The sequence below is a fragment of the Equus caballus genome, chromosome 18 (genome assembly GCF_041296265.1).
Source record: "Equus caballus isolate H_3958 breed thoroughbred chromosome 18, TB-T2T, whole genome shotgun sequence".
In the NCBI taxonomy this organism is placed as follows: domain Eukaryota; kingdom Metazoa; phylum Chordata; class Mammalia; order Perissodactyla; family Equidae; genus Equus; species Equus caballus.
This window is the reverse complement of record NC_091701.1, coordinates 77,634,383-77,654,193: the sequence shown is the minus strand read 5'-3', so window position 1 is coordinate 77,654,193 and position 19,811 is coordinate 77,634,383. Positions and strand designations below refer to the sequence as shown.

Here is a 19,811-nt window from a genome sequence, read left to right as displayed (position 1 = left end):
GCTTCCTCTCCTCTCTCACGTGAATCTGCTCCAGCTTCTCGTGGTCTTCACGGTCGGGAAGTTCCTTCTAATGTCTATCCTGAATCTATCTGCTATGATTCAAACCCGTAATTTCTTGCCTTGTCCCAGGGGAAATGACAGACACAGTTAACCCTTCACATTCTTAGAGAGTTTGACTGGGTCGACCCCTGACCTCCCCCTCCCTGTGCAAAGACAGCTAGAGCTTCCTTGTTGCTTCCCTTTGGGGAGGGAGCTGTCTCTGTGCCCTCTCCAAGCCCACATCATAGTGGAGTTCCAGGGTCCGTACCCAAAGGTCACGTGGCAGTGGGCAGGGTGGTCTCGTGGGTTCTACCAGTCTCCTTGATTCACTGTTTCATCTGCAGAGTCAAGGGTTGGCCAGCGCCCAGTCTTGTGGGAGGATGAACTTGTGGTTGCTTTGTGTATAAACACCCAGGAAGTGTGGGGTCTGAGGCAGATGTAGAAGAGGCATCGTTTCCGAAGGGCGAGATTGGTCTGGAGACCGCCGCATGCTGGCCTGGGGGCTTGAGCACACTGGGCCTTCAGTATCCTTGTCTATGGCAGGAAAAAAGGCATCAACCTCACACAAACTCACAGGGTCTTGTTAAGATCAAATGAGATATGGGTGTCATTGAAAAGCTCACGGTTCCCTCAGCTCAGCCCAGGAAGGTTGAACCGGCCCCCTCTGGCCTGAGCCCCGTGGCTGAGTCTAGTTGGCGAGAAGATGGAGCTAAGTCTAGGAGACAGTGCCCAACCACTGGCTACGCCCGACTGGATCAAAGATCGCTGACGGCTTTGCAATTGTGCGGTCTCCCTTTTATTTTGTGTGCTCTTAGCCTCAATATGTGTGACAGGTCTTTCCAGAGAAGGAGAAGGCAGTCGCTCTGGGGGTTAATGTAATTCCCCTCCGAAGACCTGAACATCCGTCGCAGTAGACCCTTTGGGCGAAGGCCTAGTCAACAGAAGACTCCCATCCAAATACAAACATTCCACCGGGGCAGGGTGCTGCCATGCAGCGGTCTCTACTTTGTCACAGGTGAGTAGTTACCCCCCTAGCAGTTCCCCTGGGGGCACGGTGAGCGGTTGTGTGGGGCAATGAGGGCGTTTGCCTCCCTGTGTGGACAGGGTACTGGCCAACGGGGAATTTGGGGTGGGAGAAAGAATAGTGAACTTCAGTCTCAGATCTGCCATTTGTACACTGTGTGACCGTGGCTACCTCGCTTAACCCCTCTGAGCCTTAGCTTTCTCTTCTGAAAAAACCAGGGATACATATGCACCCCACGAGGCAGTTCCGAGGATTAAACAGGAAGGTGTGTGAGTCTGTGCTTTGTAACCCGGGAAGAGAAATGCGAATGCTGGCTGTTGTCATTACTGTGAGCTGCATCTGCTTTCCCAGGACCCAGAGGCAGTGGAGAGAGGAGGGTAAACCCTAAGCTGGTTACTTTGCTGGGGACAGTGTGCGTGTGTGTGTGTGTGTGTGTGTGTCTGTGCGTGTGTTGGGGGTGAGGGTCTGTGAAGGGCGTCAGACACCAACATCAACATAGCCATTCGCTTTCATTATAAAGCCCCTACTGTGTGCCAGGTATGGTGCTAACCACCTATCGACGTTACTCTGAGCCCTCATAGCAACCCCAACGTTATTAGTATTTCTGTTTTTATGATGAGAAAATGAGCTCAGAGAGGGCAAGTAGCAGTCCCAGGTCATAGAGCTACCAAGGGGTGAAGAAAGACTTGAACTCAGGCTGGGTGACTCTGAGGCCCATGCTTTTTGCACTCGCTCCCCCAAACTCTTCTTGGTTTTTTTTTTTTTTCAGATTCTGCACCCCAGGACCCTCATCAGGGAAGCCCTGGTTTAAACAGGATACAGGCAGATCCCAGCACTGTTGCAACTCTGCTATCAGAGGCAGCAACCTGGCCCTGCCGTTGAACGGTTCCCGGATGTTCACGGGGCAGGGAGGGAGATCCCAGAGAAGTGACCATCCCGTGGTTGACGTTACCCAAAGCACCTGTTCCTCATTTGAGTCACTCGTGGTGGTAACAGCGGCGGTAATATTTCAACAACAGCGGTGATTAGTTACAGAAGGAGTCTGGCGGCAGCTCATCTCCATGTGAAAAGCACTCGGGTCCTGGGGCCACCCTGGCTGAGCTGTGCCCTGTCAACAGGATGCATATTCCCTGCCTGGTGCCCAGCTGGCAGAGACAGAGCTGTTGTGACACAATCCCCTTCAAACTCAAAGAGCTTTTAATGAGCTTGCAAGAGAGAAGAAAGTGGAAGAGAAGCAACAGGAACAGAGCAGCGAGCGAGCAAGCAAGGGTGGGGGGGTGGCATACCCCCAAGGGGGCTGACCCTTTGTGCACATAGGGGCTGGCCAGCCCACCACCTTCCCCACTGAGAAGGTCCCAGCAGGGAGTGAGGGTGGAGATGGAGCCGGAAGGAGACAAACAAGCATCTGGAGGTCTAAACACCTATTTTTAAATTCTAGGTCTCAGCCCAACCTTGATTTAATGTCGCTTACTCCTTAACTCTGCGCCACTGGGCTGGGTGTGTGTGACTTGGGAAGAGGAACGAGAGTGCGATTCGTTTCGATCACACAGTCTTTCACCCACAGGAAATGGAGGGAATGGTGGTGGTTTCCTCTTGAGGCCTCCGAACCAGGAGGCCAACTTTGTAGGTGTGCAGTTTCACACCCTGGCGTCTACCATCAGGGGACCAATGGGACAGACGGGAAGGAAAACATCCTGTGATCGGCTGGGGTCCCTCCTGCCCTGTGGGAGGATTGGGGACCAGCCAGGGCAGAGGCCTGGGCCAGGAGAGGGAGGGGTGTTACCGTGAAGCAGGAGCCAAGAACAAATGTGGGTGAAGTGGATGAGGTTTAATTTAGCAAGGGCAGTGTCATAACTGTCTCTTCAGTAACCGCAAGGTACAGACTCTGCAGACTCTGGGAACGATGACTGTCTGCACACACTCATTTGAAGATCCATATATACCCATGAGTGTTAATAATGCAACAGGACCTTTTTTTTTTTTGCTTTGGTGCTAAGATTTTTGGTCTACAAATCACTGTTCATGTTAAAGATTTTTCTGAAGCTACCCAGTTACACTCAAGATTAAAACCAACAACAATATTCTGACCTTATTTTCCCAGTTTCTAAGCTCCCTTTCTCTTCTCCTAAACCTTGGGTCATGCGCATGCCAGTTTCTGTCCATCTGCCCCGTGGAGAAAGATCTCAATCACTCACAGGCTTTATTGATCCGACAGACACGACCAGGACCACTGCCCGTCCGAGCAGAGGGTGCCTGCGGAAAGTGAGGGCGGTCCCTGTGCTCCCAGTGACAGGTAACAACCGGGTCCAGGTGGGAAATGCTGGGATGACCGGAAGTCTGGGAAGGGCTGAGTGTCCTTCTCTCACGCCAGGACGCTTTCTCAGTGCCATTCTTGGTGACTTCCCATATTTAACCTCATTTATGTTTTTCTATCTTGGGTCACTAATGCTAATCGCTGACATAGTGAGTGTTCACCGTGAACGAGCGCCTTCACTGGACCGGCTGCTTTCATCCCTCTTTGTGTCTTCATGCTAGGATGCTATTTCTCCCCCATTTTTCAGTTGAGGAAATAGAGGCTCAGGGGCACTGACTGGCTTGAGGTCACAGGGCTCACAGTTGGTGAGGCCTGCGCGTGAGCCTCCGTGGCGCCTCGTCTCCAAGTCCTAAGCACTTTTTACTGCACAAACTCCCCTCTACAGCAACCCCGTGAAGCAGGAATGGCTCATCCGGTTAGCCAATAGGGAAACTGAGGCTGAGAGAGTCCGAGGGATTGATTGCCCAAAGTTTGCCACCAGGGCCTGGCAAAGCTACAGCTGGAACTTGGGGGTGTTGAGTCCAAAGTCAGTGCTCATCCTCTGACCCCTGCAGCAGCCCTGGTCACCGGCAAACTAAGAAAGGAGAGAAAGTTCATAGTCCCTCCAGGGCCCCTGTCTTGGCCTGTCATTACTGAAACCCTGAACTCAGGTGCTTGGGCCTTCTTGGCCCTTGGGCTGAGCAAGTGCAGTCACATGACCCTCCAAGCCTTCTGTCATCAAAAACCACTTTCCAGTGCAATTTAACCACAAGTGTCCTCACCTTGGTGTGGCTACATTATTCATTTCTCAGGGTCCCTCTTGGGTCCTTTTCCATTAAGATCCCCCTTCAAAGTCCGCCTCTCCAGGAGGCCTTCCTGCTCTTTGGCTCAGGTTACTTTACTTAAAAGCTTCCTGTCAGTTGACTGTTTCCCCTTCCCTTTTCTGCCCTGGGTCGTGCACGACAGTCCTGCTGCATCACAGATGCAGCCTCCCTAGAATACGAGAGAACTCCCAGTGTCCCCTTGAAGGCCCCCCACGTCTATGGTAAGGCAGGTAACCCAACGGGCTCATGTTCTCTCTCTCTCTCTGTCTCTCATACGTTCTCTAGGTCCATGCGCGACTCTTGTTGCTATCACGTTGGGTTCACCACCTTCTTGGAAGAGGTCTGAGGTGGCGATAGAGTTAACGCAATCCAATCCTTGCCTGTGAGGGAGAGCTTGGCACTGGTTATACAGCTCCTCATTGCCAGGGCGGCCCTGTTCTCCAACATCCTCCGCTCCCTCCCCCCAATAAAATGACCCATTTAAACCAGATTTTTCTTAATAACAAGCTTCCTACTAAATGGCCTCAGCTGTGCTTGTTGATTTATGGGGTTTAGAAAGCACTGCTCAGCCGTGCCCCTCCTGGTTTGTCCAAGGGCCTGGGGACATCGTAGGAGGGCAGAAGCCCCCTTCCAAACAGCAGATCCAGGGGGTGCTTCTTTTTTTCCTTCTTAATATTTTAATTATGAAAATGTTCAAACACATAAAATTAGAGAAATAATATAACGGAACCCCTTAAACCATCACCTTGCGAGTCTGGTTTTATCTGCTTCTCCCCGTTTCCCAAACTGTCCCTACCAGCTACATTATTTTAAATTAAATCTAAAACATTTTATCATTTCACTCATTTCGGCGTATTTTCTAAGAGATAAAGACTATCTGGTCTTTTAACATAACCGCAGTAACATGGTCACATCTAAAAATGATAACAGGAATTCCTTAATACTGTGTAATATCCACTCAGTGTTCAAATTTTCTTGATTGCCCATAAGTTTTTAATATTTGTCTCATTTAAGTTGGGATTTAGTCAGTGTTCTCAGTTGCATTTGATTAATACGACTTCTGTTTCTTTTTAACCTATAACAGCTCCTCTCCTCTCTTTTTTTCAGGGGCATCTTGGTGGAGACAAGTGCCCAGAACATCCAGGAAATCCTGAATCCTGAAGGCCCCTTGTCAGTGGAGACTGGCCTTTAGCAAGGGTCAAGTTATTTATTCCCTTGGGTGTGGCCCTAACCCACGGGTCCTCAGAACATCTTAAGAAGGTTAAATCATCTTATCCCAGCTCTGTGTGCAATAATGGAGCCTACAGTGCGGAGCAGTTACCAACCCACTCACCCCAATAATGTTTCATACTTGTTAGCCCACAGTATTTACCACCACCCACTAGGATGGGTCCTTTACGTCCCTGCTTTTCAGAGGAGGAGATGAGGAGATGGAAGAATCTGTTCTATTCTTTCTGATCAGCGGTGTTGGCTTTGAAATCAGGTTGTCTGATGGACGCACCTACTTCTTAACTGCGGAGAGACCCTGCCTCAGGCGCAAGGCCTCTTGTGCCACCAGGGCCTTGCTGGGTGCCAGGCTCCTCTCTGGCAGGCCCTGCAAGGAAAGGTGAGAAATCTTGATCAGCAGGATGTGTCTGCAGCCCTGGGGGGAGGGGAGCGCCAGGAGGCAGCCGGGAGGCAGAGAACACAGGGCTCCAGGGCTTGTGCAGACCCCCTTTGTCCGGGCTGGGCTCCTGCCCATCCCCAGAGTTCCCCCAGGGAGGCTGCACACGGGCCTCCCCGCCTCCTCTCTTTCACAAGTCCACACAAACCATCATTACCACACTCTCTCAAGCCCACACAAATACCACATCCACATGCCCTCAGACCCACACCGCTCAGCTTGCAGGCCAGCCCCCACACGGCTCTTTCCTACAAGCACGTGCTTGCCTACACACACCTCACTGTGCTGAATAAACACAGAGCTGGAGGCCAAGGGGAGGTGAGAAGGGTGGTGCTTTCCCCATGGCAGCCAGAAGTAAAGGCTACCTGACCTCAGATAGAAAGGTGTCTGCCTGTCTCTCTCTAGCTATCTAGCTATCTCTATCTATCTATCTATCTATCTATCTATCTATCTATCTTCATCTTTAACAGGTCTTCTCTGGTTCTGGAAAAGGCAAAGGCTTTGGAGCTCCTGGTTTCTGTAGGCCCAGGGAGTCTGGAAGGAGCTGGAGGGTGAGTGAGTGAGGCCAGCGTGGGGAGGCTGGAGTTGGGTGAGGAGCTGGCTGGTTAAACAGGGCTAATCAAATTCCCTTCATCTGAAGGAGGGGAGCTCTCATGTGTGGTTCCAAGAGATAGGAAAACACCAACTGTTAGCAAGATAATCCAATTTCCTTTCCCCCTTGCTCAGAAGGGGACAGCCCTGGCCCTCCCGCTCCAACTTCCCGCTGCGCCTCAGTCTGGCTAGAACTCTTTACCCCTCCAGCAGAATTCATATGAAAGCCTCAACCCCCCAGGGTTCATTAGGAGGCATTTATTTTTGCATATTCTTGGAGAGCAGGGGGGAGGATAACTTGATTCGCAATGCAAATTGCTTGGCCCTAATTTCAACTCTCCCTCCCTTCTCACGGGGAGAGTTTGCAGGTCATTAAAAATATATGATTGCCTCCAAAATAGCACCGACAGCTGCTCTGCTGGGCAGGGCCAGGCGCTGGTGCTGCAGGGCCACCAAATGGTGTGGGGTGGCCACCGCAAATGGGGCCAGGCCTTCGCTCCTGTTCCAGCCTCTAGGCTCCAGATCACAGCGATGGTGGCTGATTCTGAGGCCAATCTGGGGACTCAGACCTACTCTGTCTTCTCCTGCTGTGGGGCGTCCGAGCTCTTGGCTTCCTCCTCTACAAAACTGAGGTAAGTAAGGAGCTGGACCGGAGCACTCGGCACATGGGAGGTGAGCAATCACCTCTGCAGGGCAGGTCATTCTGCATCCCAGTCAATGACAGCCTTCCTCATCCCTCAGCCTTCCCCAGTCTGGGCTGCAGGGACCCAACCAGACCAGGAGCATCACCCAGCTCTCCTGGGCATGACGAGGGTCTCACTTGGTGTGTTTCCTTCCCTTTGTTGCTATGGGAATTCAGGAGCCCCAGAACTATCCAGGCCTTTGCTTTCAACCTAACTGATCCCATGGACATTGGTCAATGTGCAAGGGAGGGAGGATCTAAGGATGTGTGCGGTGATCAAAGCCAATGACTCTACATAAAACTAAGAAAAGATTCTAGGCCAGGCAGGAAGGAAACTGTCCGTCTGTGAGTCTGAGGCACTGACCTGGGATCCCCCATGAGGATGGAGATCCCTTTAGGCTTTGTCCGCCTGAGTCCCAGGATGCTCCAGCCGTGAACTGCAGGAATAAAGGATGTCCTTTTTATACAATAATCACATAACCCTGGAGGAACACGGATTGGTGTGCACGATTGTTAGAGGGAGGCCGTATCTTTTGAAAGTTTAAAGTTACTTTTTAACTCAGATTTTCAAAGGTATATGGGAAAACAGTTTGGCAGCTCCTCAAAATGTCAAACAGTTACCATATGACCTAGCAATTCCACTCCTGTGTCTACACCCTAAAGAAATTAAAACATAGGGCCACATGAAAACTTGTACATAAATGTTCATGGCATCATTGTTCATAACAGCCAAAAAGTGAAAACGATCCAAATGTCCATCAAAGAATGAATGGACAATTAAAATGTTCTCTCTCTCTCTCTCTCTCTCTCTCACACACACACACACACACACACACACACACACTGATCCCTGCCTGCATTCCTGGTTTAGTTTCTTGAGGTTGACAAAAAAACCAGGAGTCTTCTGCACAGAAGGGGTCTGGGGCCAGGCTCACCCCAGGAGCGTGGGAAGAGAGGTCGCTTCTCCTGCTTCACCTCCTGTGGCTCCTCTCAGGTCCCCCTCCACATCCACCTTACCATCAGCATCTTCAGCTTTGCGCAGTTTGGGGCCCCTCCGTGAGTTCGTGCATCCGGGAAGTGCTCTTCTCCTGCTTCTCTGCCCGTTGACCACCTGCTTGTCTTCCAGAGCCTTCCCTGACCTTCCCTTCCCCTGGAGGCAGTTGGTCTCTGCCTCTCCCTCAGGCTGTGGTCAGCCCATGGCTGTCCCCGGGGCAGGGGACAGGCACAGGCCCTCCTGGACCGAGCTCCTCAGGTGCAGGGATGACGGCTCCCTCGCTTGGATCCTGGCACGATGTGGGACGGATAGAAGGTGCTCAGGTGATGATGGAGGGAAAAGGAAAGAGAAGGGAGAGGGACGGGGCAAAGGGAAGTCATTTTTGTATTGTTTCCACTTTTATACAACGTTTAAAAAGGAAGAAAAGGAATTCATTACAAAAGGTCTCTGAGTTCTATGTAGTTTTTTGTTGGTATGTACTTTAATTCATTAGTAAAGTGGAAAAAGAGAAACTCAGGCATATTTTACATTCTAATGAAACACAAATAGATCTGAGGATTTTAGAAACGGCTCTTTTATAGTCAATATTCATTTCTCCCCTACAGAAAAATCATTTTTCTCCCCTAGAATGACCTTGGTCCTTACTATTTCCCAGAAGATGGGATTTGATTGATCTGGGGGCTGAACATGGAGTTTCTTTTCTCTTTGTTCAGGTGGAAAGCACACACACAGTCACTCCCTTTCGAATCAGAAGGCGCTTGACTTCATTTCTTTGGTCCAAACCCATCCCTCTCAACGTTCCCTGTGTATAAATGCATTGTTTGTGGACGTCAAAGGGGGCTCCACGTGAGTGCTGGAGATATGGGGGTTCAGGAGGCAACAGCCCCTCTTCATTAGTTAGCATTTACCAAGACTTGATAATCTTTAACTAGTCACACTGATGAGGTAATTCCCACAGGCATTGATGAGAATTGTCTGAACATAGCAGGACAGAGACTGACTTGGTAACCTCGTCCTGTCCCTGGACAGGTGTCTTTATGAGGCACTTTTTAGAACCAGGGCAGTCTGGTGCAGAGGAAGAAACAGTGACCTGATTCGTGTTCCAACTCTGTCATTAACCAGCTGTGTGACCTCGGCTGCAGCCTCAGCTGTACTATGGCTGGCTTCAATCAGGGAAAGCAAATTGATAGCACATGTGCCACCACTGATGCCCTCTGTCACCAGGGCAGACATTGCTAATCAATCCCAGGCCTTTTCCAGGGCCTGGATGGAGCTCCATGATCCCTGTGATCAACCTCCAGTTGGAGGACCAGACTGCCTTCTGAGCTGCAGCTTGTTTGCCTTGCTGGGGCTGTGTGGTCTCGGTACTGTCCTGTCCAGGGCGAACGTTCAATAATTTCAAGCATTACAGCTATTTGTTTTGTTGTGGCAACCACCACCAACAGACTCCATAAAATTGTGCTATTCCATTCCAAGGATCACAAAGAATTTCTCTCCTCAAAACACTCCTAAGAAACAGGAAAATAAGTGTTCCGTTCCAACCGTCCCAGAGGTTGAGGCTGCCTGAAAGAAAGGGGCGGCCTAGATACTCTAAAACAAGTTCTGAGCTGGGCTGAAAACAAAGGCAGCCCTGCAAACACTTTCTCCCTCCTCCCTCGGCATTCGGGGCCAGGAGCCAGTCCTTCTGTCCGAAGGGGAATTCCTATAGGAGCTAATGAGAACTTGGCATTACAATGAATAGGTTCCTCTCATACACTGCTGGTGAGAACGTGAAACGGTGCCACTGCTTTGGAAAACAGTCTGGCAGTTCTTCAAATTATTCAACATAGAGATACCACATGACCCAGCAAAGCCGCTCCTAGGTATATACCCAAGAGAAACAAAAACATACGTCCACGTAAAAACTTGTATATGAATGTTCTTAGTAGCATTGTTCATAATAGCTCAAAAGTAGAAAGAACCAAAATGTCCGCCAACTGTTGGATGGATGAGTAAAACGTGCTATATCCACAAAATGGGATATTCTTCAGCCTTAATAAGGAGGGAAGTACTGATGTACACATAGATGAAACTTGAAACCATTATACCAAGTGAAAGAAGCCAGTCACAAAAGACCACAAATTGCATGATTTCATTTATATGAAATGTCCAGAATAGGCAAATCTATAAAGGCAGAAAGTAGATCAGTGCTTGCCTGAGGGGGCTGTGCAGCTGGGGGTGACGGCTAAGGGCCATGAGGTTTCTTTTTTGGGTGACAAAAATGTTCTGAAATGGATTGTGGTGTTGGTTGCACAACGCTGTGAATATAACAAAAGCCATTGAACTGTTCACTTTAAATGAGTGAATTGCATGGTATGTGAATTATTTCTCAAGAAATCTGTTAAAAAACAAAGCAGTTATATTAAATTTTTTAAAAAAAATAAAATGAGGGGCTGGCCCCGTGGCCGAGTGGTTAAGTTCGCGCGCTCCACTGCAGGCAGCCCAGTGTTTCGTTGGTTTGAATCCTGGGTGCGGACATGGCACTGCTCATCAAACCACGCTGAGGCAGCATCCCACATGCCACAACCAGAAGGACCCACAACGAATAATATACCACTATGTACCGGGGGACTTTGGGGAGAAAAAGGAAAAAAATAAAATCTTAAAAAAATAAAATAAAATAAAATAAAATGAATAGGTTCCAGTTTTGAGGAAATCTTAATGTGGCAAGCTAAAGGTGGTTTTGTGTTTGTGTGTGTCTGTGGGTGTGTGCCCTAATAGTGACAATAAAATAACATCCTACAAAGTGTCCGACAATCTTCTGGTGATTAACACAACTAAACACTGATTTGACTGTTTAAAGTTTGACTAATGTGTCCCAATCCATCCCTAATGCCTTTAACTTGCTGATTAAAAAATGGAAAAATATATATTTAGCCCTCAGTGGGGACCCCGCGGCACGATCACGTCTGTCTCCTCCTTACAAGCCTTCAATCCCTCTCGTTTGCCCACGAGAGACAGTCAGAACACACATACAACTCTTTTGAAGTGCTCCGACTTAACGTGCCACATCCGTCATCTCTTGGCAGTTTCCCGAATGCTGTCTCTTCTCTAGCCCTTCAGAGCGGTGCTCCCCTGCAGTCGGGTCTTCCCATGCAGTTCCACACCCTGTGCCTTCACGGACGTGCTTCTCTCGGTCCTGTACGCCTCGCTCCATCCGCTCTTCTCTGACTCATCTGGCAAAATTCAGCTCACGCCTCAGGAAGCTAAGGCCTCTGGGCAGCCTCGTCTGGAAGCCCAGGCAGGTTACTTGTGCCCATAAGTCTGTACAAATGTCATTGCTTGACTCATGCCCTGTGATTCTCCGTTGACTTGTCCATCTCCCCCACGCCGCTGTGAGCACCTCGGGGGCAGGGACGAGGTCGCAGAGATTCATGAATTCCCAGGGCCCAGCAGCATGCTGGATGCGAGGTGGGCCCTTAGAACATACGTGAATGGGTAAATATGCAGTGGCCCTCGGCTTGGGACAGTAAAACTGCGTTATTTTAGTAGGTTATATGTTTTTTTTTTTTCTTTTGTAATGGAGGAGAGGCAACCAGGTTCACGAATAAACAGAACCTTCAAGAATTTGATTCCATTCCAATAATTGCTTTTTCTCCAAAAATCCAGTTGTTGTATGGAATGTAGACACATCACCCACCTCATTAGGGATGGCTCCTCCCTCCTCAGGGTGACCTTTTCCGGTGTTGAGGAAAACTCTTGCTCATCTCAGTTTGTAGAAGGTGGAGAAAACAGTGGAAAGTACAGTGTCTGGATCTAATCCTGACTAATGAGGAGGAAGTGTTTGGAGCAGTGATGGAAACTTCGAGAGAAAACCACCACACGGCTATTTGTTCACCACCGACAGCGTGAGTCTATAGCTGGGCCCACGCATGCAGTGGCCCCGACAGCTCACCCCAATAAATGTGTAGTTAGAAATCACGTGTGTACTGCTGCGTTAATTGTACATGTGCAAAATCATGCAAGGGTTTATACATACATGTATATACACACACATATACATACACAATGTATATAATCCTGTGTGAATTTGAAGTTGTATATTTAATAAGTACTTATATTTATTAACATGTATATAATGATATTATAATATAACATTATACAAGTGCAATAATATTCGCATATATTCTAATTTTTTTCCAGCGGCTTAAAGAGTTCTGCTCTGTGTTGCCACTCCCCTCCCACGCTGCCTCCCTTGGGGGCGACGGATCTAACTCCGCACAGCCCCAGGAAGCGGAGCGTACTCTTCCTGCTGAAGGATGAGAAAAACGGGCTCCGTGAGTCATGGGAGAGCCCCAAGCCCCACAGCCAGCAGATGACAGAGCCAGGCCCCCAGCTGCCCTGGCTAAAGTCGCATGCTTGTTCCTCCTGCCCCGGCTGCAGGGGAGGATGCCGGGAGTGGGGGGGGGGAGGCGCATGGGAAGAGGCTGGAAGAAACTGGAAGGGCAGTGACAAGTTGTGCAGAGCCAGAAATGGTGTGTAAATCATTTAGAAACAAGTGGGAACTGATCCTCATCCCCCTTCGAAAATATTGGAGCATGCGAGAATAAGAGTCTCAGGGAAGCATCTCGGCTCCGTACATTCCCAGGGCCTGAAACCTTAGATGCGGCAAGCAGGTCTGACAGAGAAGCAGCCTTCTGTGGTGTATATACAGAGTAAATGATGGCCCCATAAACACGGATTTCTTTAATCTACTGCGGGAGCACCACTGACAAGACACCACGAGGGCACAGCTGTGTTTACTCCAGGGTCACCCTGCGTCTTTGTAACAAATGCTCTCGCTTTTGCACTCTGTGACCACCTTCTCCTTTCTAGGAGATGAAGAATGTTACCGCAGAGCCAGACGCTGTTAATGGGCCCATGCGGCTGCAAACGCCCCAGCCGGCCTGCGATTTTATAGCATCCATCACGGGACACCGGGACCCTTATTAAAGAAGAGAGTTTTACAGTGTTTCTCAGAGCACCATATTTTCTAGACCAACCCACAGGGAGAGTGCAAAGTGAATGATACTGGGTTATAGGCTGTTCGACAGGGTCTGGGCCATGACTGTGAGGGAAGAAAATCATCAAGTGGTATTTATTATGTGCTGTCGTGTGTTGACACGGTGCTGGGGGCCGTGCGAGGAAAGGGAGACTGTCTCGATGCTTTTCCCTTAGGAGCTTCCATTCGGAAAGAGAGCATCAGGGCATATCTAAAAGTTATGACCCAATTCACAGAGTACAATGTGGAGCAGAAATGTAATTAACTGACACAGGTCCAGTACAAACCTTGAGCTGTCAACCCTCTGGGCCTCCAGAAGTTCTTTTTCATTTCATCCCTTGTTTAATATCTTATCAGTTGGTCTCGGGCCCCTTTTCCTATTTAGGAAGCAGAGTTTGCAAATATAATCTTATCTTTCTTTGATGGCCGAGAACCTTTCGGTGTCAGATTGATGTTTGTACTGTTAACTCGCTTCCTGAGGGTGAGGACGGACTCCATGTGTTCTGATACGGACTGGGGATTGAGTGGGCGGGGTTTGACATCGAAACCTGGCTCAGCCGATTAACAAGCTGGGTGGCCTGGGACAAGTTGCTTCACCAGGCTGAGCTTCTGAGCCTTAGTGTTCTCACCTGTAAAATGGAACTAACAGTAGTTACTTTGTTAGGATTAGAGATGCCGGGAGTAAAGTCCTTAGCACATTATCTGCTACATAAGAAGCACCAAACAAATAATAGTCCTTACCTGTTGTATCAAGACAAGATGGGGCATCGATAGATCTCACACACCCTGGAAATACTGAGCGAATGCCATAGCGCCTGCCCACCTGCCAGGCCCCCTCGTCAGTGCCGGCCCACCCGTGCCCGGCAGCTGGGACTCAGAGGAGTCAGCTGCGCTCCTAGCTGGGCACTGCCCTCAGCCGCCAGGAACCGCCTGGCCCCAGCTGATCCCGCCTCCCAGACCGCATGATGTGAATACAAGGGTGCAGCCCCACGGCCTCAATTTGGGGCAATTTTGAAGGGCTGTGCACTCCAGGCCTGCAGGGTCAGCTAAGGCCTTGGATGTGGTGGCACTGCAGTCCAGTGCCTCCCCTCCCGGGTCCTCACCCTGCACAGGGCAACTCTAGAGAGCTCTCCCCAGGGGCCCCGCCAGAGTCCAGGCCAGAGTCTGTCTCAGGGGAGCTCAATCTAAGATCTTGCTTAAAAGTAAGTTGTGGATTTAAACTTTTTTTGAGATCAGAATGTTTCTCTTGAAAGTGATAAGCAGGAAAAGTGTCAGTGAGTTGCATTTTCTGGTTGTTTAGGTCCCAGCAAACAGTATTTGTTTCCTATTGCTGCTGTGACAAATTACATAATCATAAATCCAGTGGCTTAAAATGACACAAATTTACTGTCTTAAATTCTGTAGTTCGTAAGTCTAAAATGGGTCTCACAAGCTAAACTCAAGGTTTCAGCAGGACCGAGTTCCATTTTGGAGGGTCCAGGTCAGAATCTGTTTCCTTGCCCTTTCCAGCTTCTAGAAGCTGCCCACACTCCTTGGTTCATGGCCTTCTTCCTCCATCTTCAAAGCCAGCAAGATTGGGTCCAGGTCCGCATTGCACCACTGTGATGCGCTCTGCTGCCTCTGTCCTGAACTTTTAAGGACCTTGAGATGGCATTAGGCCTGCCTGGAGAATCCAGGGTAACCTCCTTATTTTAAGGTCAGCCGATTAGCAACCTTAATTCCATCTGCAACTTTAAATCCTCTCTGCCGTGTAATGTAACATATTCACAGGTTCCTGCATCAAGGTGTGGACATCTCTGGGGAAGCATTATTCTGCCTACCCGACCAGCCAAAGCTTTGCTATTCAACTGATAAGACAAACGAGACCCAGACCAAAGTAAGTGAAGATGGACAGACTTGGACGATTACAACGTGTGCACATTTTGTCATCTGGGATATTTCAGGGTTGTGAACATCTGGGAAGCACAGTATGGTGAGGGGGGATCTTTTGGAGGAACTGGGCAGCAGTGTAGGCAAAACTAAAAGTGACAAGCACTTGAAGAAACCAAAATTATGCTACTGCAAAAAGTAGAAGAGCTGTGCTTCGAGTAAATTCGAAAGGAGGGCTTTCAGTAGGGTCTGATGTAATGGCTAAATCCACTTAGAATGTCTTTGGGCAGGGTCAGCTGCCCTCACTCGTGGAGTGCTGGAGACTGAGATAGGCTGCGGAGGGCCCCGCCCAGGCGTCTGACGTTAAACTGATCATCAAATGGCCGGCCGCATAACAATCACGTGGGGAAATTTTGTCAAAAGTTATCCAGCACTGTCTGGGATCAGATGCAACATCCGGTTTCTAGTAACTGGGAGGCATTTAAGTTCAAGGTAGCGCAATGAGTGGGAGAATCGCTCGCTTCTGGTCAAAAAAGCTGCACCCAATGTTCTCATTTGTCTCTTCAGAGCCCAAGACTCTGGCGAGCTGCTAACTGCCATTTTTGGTTTAGGGCTGGGCACTGCAGAGCAGAGAGCTGGTTCCAGGGGCGTGTGGGAGGTGTCTCTGCTTAGGCAGGGACTCTTTCCTCAGTGAGCCCTTTCGCTCATGTTTATAATCCACTGAATAAAAGTTTCAAAGTCCAGGTAAGACACCCTTGAAAAGGACTCAGTGAGATGATCAATTCCGCCCCAGCCCCCACCCCCACCCCCCGGAGCAGAGCGCAGTGTCTGGGCTTCCTGGTGAATATATATAAGGACATTTAAGGTATGTTTTAAATAAACATGCCAGAGCTTATGCATCCCACATGAGCCTCCCCTTCAAAGAGGTCTCCTCGGATGACGAATGACTTATTCCAAAGATACTGTTAAAAACACTCTGGATCATTTCTTTTTAGACACAAGTCTAAATTTTTTGGAGTATCTTGATGTGGGTAAATATTTATCCTCTAAAGGTGGATTTGATTTTCAACAACAGCCAAAGTTCATTTAGATCAAAGTCTGGGGAGTAAGGTGAAAATTCAGGTTAAGTAATACCATTTTAGATTAAAAGATGAGGCTGGTTTAACTGAACGAGACTGGTTTCCTCCTGGGGGCTGTGGAGGGGTCTGAGCTGAAGAGGAAGAGCAATGGCAGCGCCGAGGGGATGGGTTGGCGCCTTTCAAAGCGATTTCTTTAAAAGGTTATACACAGCTGAAGGTAGCAACTTTTGGGGGTTTTTTTGTCTGTGACTTCAGGGAGACATCGTATCTTAGTGATTAAAAGCACAGGTTCTGGAGTCAGTCCTGGAACCAAAGTTCAGCACCATCGTATTTTAGATCTGTGACCTCAAGCAAGTCACTTAACCTCTCTGAGTTTCATTTTCTTCATCTGAATAGGAGGATTATAACATTAACTACCTCCGAGGATGGTTATGAGGAATAAATAAGGTCATATACGCAAAACACAAGGTCACTTACATAAGGCACCTGGTCTACCGTGTGGCACACAGCAGGTACTCAATACATAATGGCTGTTGGTTTTCATCATGGACACACTGTGTGACACAAACACACACACCTCTTCACCCTAGGTGGGAGCAAATCTGTAGTACTGATCACGTGTGTGACACGATAGGACTAGTAACTATCATTTACTGAACACCTTGGTTTCCAGCCTGTCTATGACCCGTAGAGTTGGTCCTGTTATTGGACCCATTTGTACAGATGAGGAAATAGAGGCCTAACGAGGTTCAATAACGTGCCCCAAAGTGTTCAGCTACAAAGCTCTGGAGTCAGGATTCGAACCCAGGCATTCCGACTCCTCCCCAGTCCTTTTAGCCCTTTCTCCCACGGCTGCTTCTGAGGGCTTGCTGGTCTCTCCGCAGGGACACAAGGACAGCACGAGGAGGGGTTCGGACACGGACATTGCAACCCCATGGGCTGGATTGGAGTTTGAAACCCAGCTCTCCCACTTCTCTGCCATGTGGCACCCCCGGGTCTCCTCAGCTGTGACGAGGACCGATGAAGAGATGCTATGGGAGTCACGTCTGGCTCAGAGTCCTGCTCGGGAAACAGCATTGTAGTGAAATGTGCATGAAAACCTCAATTAACAGAATATTGTGCACAGAGTGGCTTTTGGTTCCACATCCCCTGACCCTTGAGATCCACACGCCTCCAGGGGGAGAGCAGTGGGCTGCTCCGAAAGCCTTTGGTGATAGCCTAAGTATGAAAGACAGCCCGGCTGATAGTGGAAAATTCTCCTGAAAGTGGGCAAAGTGTTTCCATCAGATTATGGCCGGATTCCAGCGGGGGAGGAGGGGGTGACAGACAAAACCACTTAGTGTTCCTCCTCGGCCCACAAGTTGACACTCTGATCAAGCAATTTTCCCAGCATGGGTTCCTGGAGAGCAGCTTGTTATCTGGGGCTGGGGCTGCCACCCCAGCCTGGGGCTCCCCCATCCAGAGTGCCTTCTCACATGGTGACGTTAGGGAAAACCCGGAGCCGCCAGAGGAAAACACGGCGTTGTTTGCAGCTTAGTGTCTGGCTAAGCATCCATCCACCCATCCACCCATCCACCCATTCATCCATTCATTCATCCATCTTTCTTCCACATGAGAGAAGTCAGCAGCCAGTCTTGTAACTGAGAGGCCTGTTATGAGCTGAATTGTATCCCCCCAAATCCATACTTAAAGTTCTATCCCCCAGCTCTAACCCGCAGACTGCATTTGGAAACAGGGCCTTTACAGCGGTAATGAAGGTACAGTGAGGTCATGGGGGTGGACCCTAATCCACTAGGACTGGGGTCCTTATAAGAAAAGGACATTAGGACACAGATAACACAGACAGAGGGATGATCACGTGAGGACACAGTGAGAAGGTGTCTTCTGCAAGCCAAGGAGAGACCTCAGAAGAAACCAACCTTGATCTTGGCCTCCGGAACAGTGAGGAAATAAATTTCTGTTGTTGAAGCCCCCAGCCTGGGGTATTTTGTATGACAGCCCTAGGAAACTAATACAAGACCTAAATTTCATTTTGGGGCTTGCACACAGGTATTAGGGGAGGGTGTGGGTGCCTCCTGGGGAGGGCCCTGCATCCAGATGCTTCCCGGGGGTCAGGGCACCGAGGCGGAATGTGCTGGACATTTGGCACAAAGATCCTCTGGATTTTCCTCCCCCACATCTGTGACCAGCACTCCGGGCTGTCCCCTCGGCTCCAGCAGGAGCCTTCCCGACTTCCCGCCCAGCACTCCGGCTCCCTTGCAGGGCACCCCACTAGACCCGAAAGCTGAAGGCGGGCCTAGACCTCCTGGGAGTGACGCAGATCTCGGGCACACGCCCACTGAGGTGATTCATTTTTAAAAAGAGGCTTATTTATGTGATTCTATCTGCTAAATGCCTTTATCTGTTCTTTGCTGTGGCTTGAATAACACCTGTTAAATTACCCAAATTGGGCCTTCTTCCTGCCTTTTTCATTTTTATAAAGATTGGCACCTGGGCTAACAACTGTTGCCAATTTTTTCTTTTTTCTGTTTTATCTCCCCAAACCCCCGCTGTACACAGCTGTATATCTTAGTTGCAGGTCCTTCTAGTTGTGGGATGTGGGAAGCCAACTCAACGTGGCCTGATAAGCGCGAGAACTTAACCACTCAGCCACAGAGCCGGCCCCTCTTCCTGCCTTTTGAGGGGAGAGAGTAGCATAAATCTAAATGCATGTTGGGTAAAAGGTATTCTGTTTTCCAAGACAGGAACTGTATAATCTGGATCTGACAATACTCAAAGCTGCCGCCGGTGATTTTTTTCCCTAAAATTCATTCCCACCGCCCAGTTCCTCCCCGCGTGTAAAGCCAGGTGCTGCCCTAGTGGCGGCTCCCTCAGCACGTCACCGTCACCCTCGGGCCACGTCGCCCAACACGGCTTTGTATTCCTGCTGGTCAGCATCAGCTCGTAACCCAGAAATTCCTTATTAAATATGGAAATTAAAATGGCTTTCCTGCTCCGTTATCTCCGTTTCCTGTCACGTAAATCAGGCGCTTTAAGGATGCTCTCTACGACACCTTCCAGCTGCCAAGACTGCCGGCCTCTGTTTTGTCAGATGGGCCGGGCTGTGACTGCAGCTACGCCCCCAAACAGCAAGCCATCCTTCTAACACAAACGTTATCCATTTCATTCATTAGCTTAATAAATGCTGTGGCAAGAGTGACTGAATTAATTAATGAGCGCCTCCTGGGTTCTCGCCCCCGGGAACACGCAGATAAATAAGACAGCTTCTGCCTGTGGAGCCCACACTCTGAAAGGGGACGCAGACGCATAAACAGATGTGCTGCTCAGTTTCACTTTGTTTGTTTTCAGTTAGTTTTACTTATTAGGATCATAAAAACTTTAACTTATTCAGTGCCTACCCTGTGTCAAGTACGCTGTGGGGTGTTACAGAGCGAATCCTCATACTGGCTCTACAAAGTAGGTATTATTGACGCTATTTTAAAGGTGTGTAAATGAAGGCCAGTGAGTGAAGCACCTGGGTCTGGTTGACTCCTCGTCATCTGTGTGATACAAATTTCATGAGCGTTGCTGTTCCCGGAGAGCAGAGCTGGCTGGCACCGCGACCTGACCTCAGTGAAAGGCTGCGAGTGTGCTTGATTATGTTTTCAATCTGCTCACTTAACCAACGGTTATTGGGCAACTTCTCAACATCCAACCCACACCGGACACTGGGGATAAAATTTAAAAGCTAAGC

At 49.2% G+C, this 19,811-nt stretch overlaps 1 long non-coding RNA gene across 3 annotated transcripts; it reads left to right on the top strand.

The window, feature by feature from the left end:
• Positions 1-6,842: 6,842 nt before the first annotated feature.
• Positions 6,843-18,046, top strand: LOC138918817 (uncharacterized). Of its 3 annotated transcripts, XR_011428614.1 has the most exons (7): positions 6,912-7,066; positions 11,179-11,390; positions 11,862-11,997; positions 12,293-12,426; positions 14,901-15,006; positions 15,611-15,743; positions 16,963-18,046. It is a non-coding gene; the product is annotated as an uncharacterized lncRNA (long non-coding RNA). The 3 variants fall into 3 exon arrangements; XR_011428613.1 differs by lacking the exon at positions 15,611-15,743 and having other exon boundaries at positions 6,889-7,066; XR_011428612.1 differs by lacking the exons at positions 12,293-12,426; positions 14,901-15,006; positions 15,611-15,743; positions 16,963-18,046 and having other exon boundaries at positions 6,843-7,066; positions 11,862-12,070.
• Positions 18,047-19,811: the final 1,765 nt, after the last annotated feature.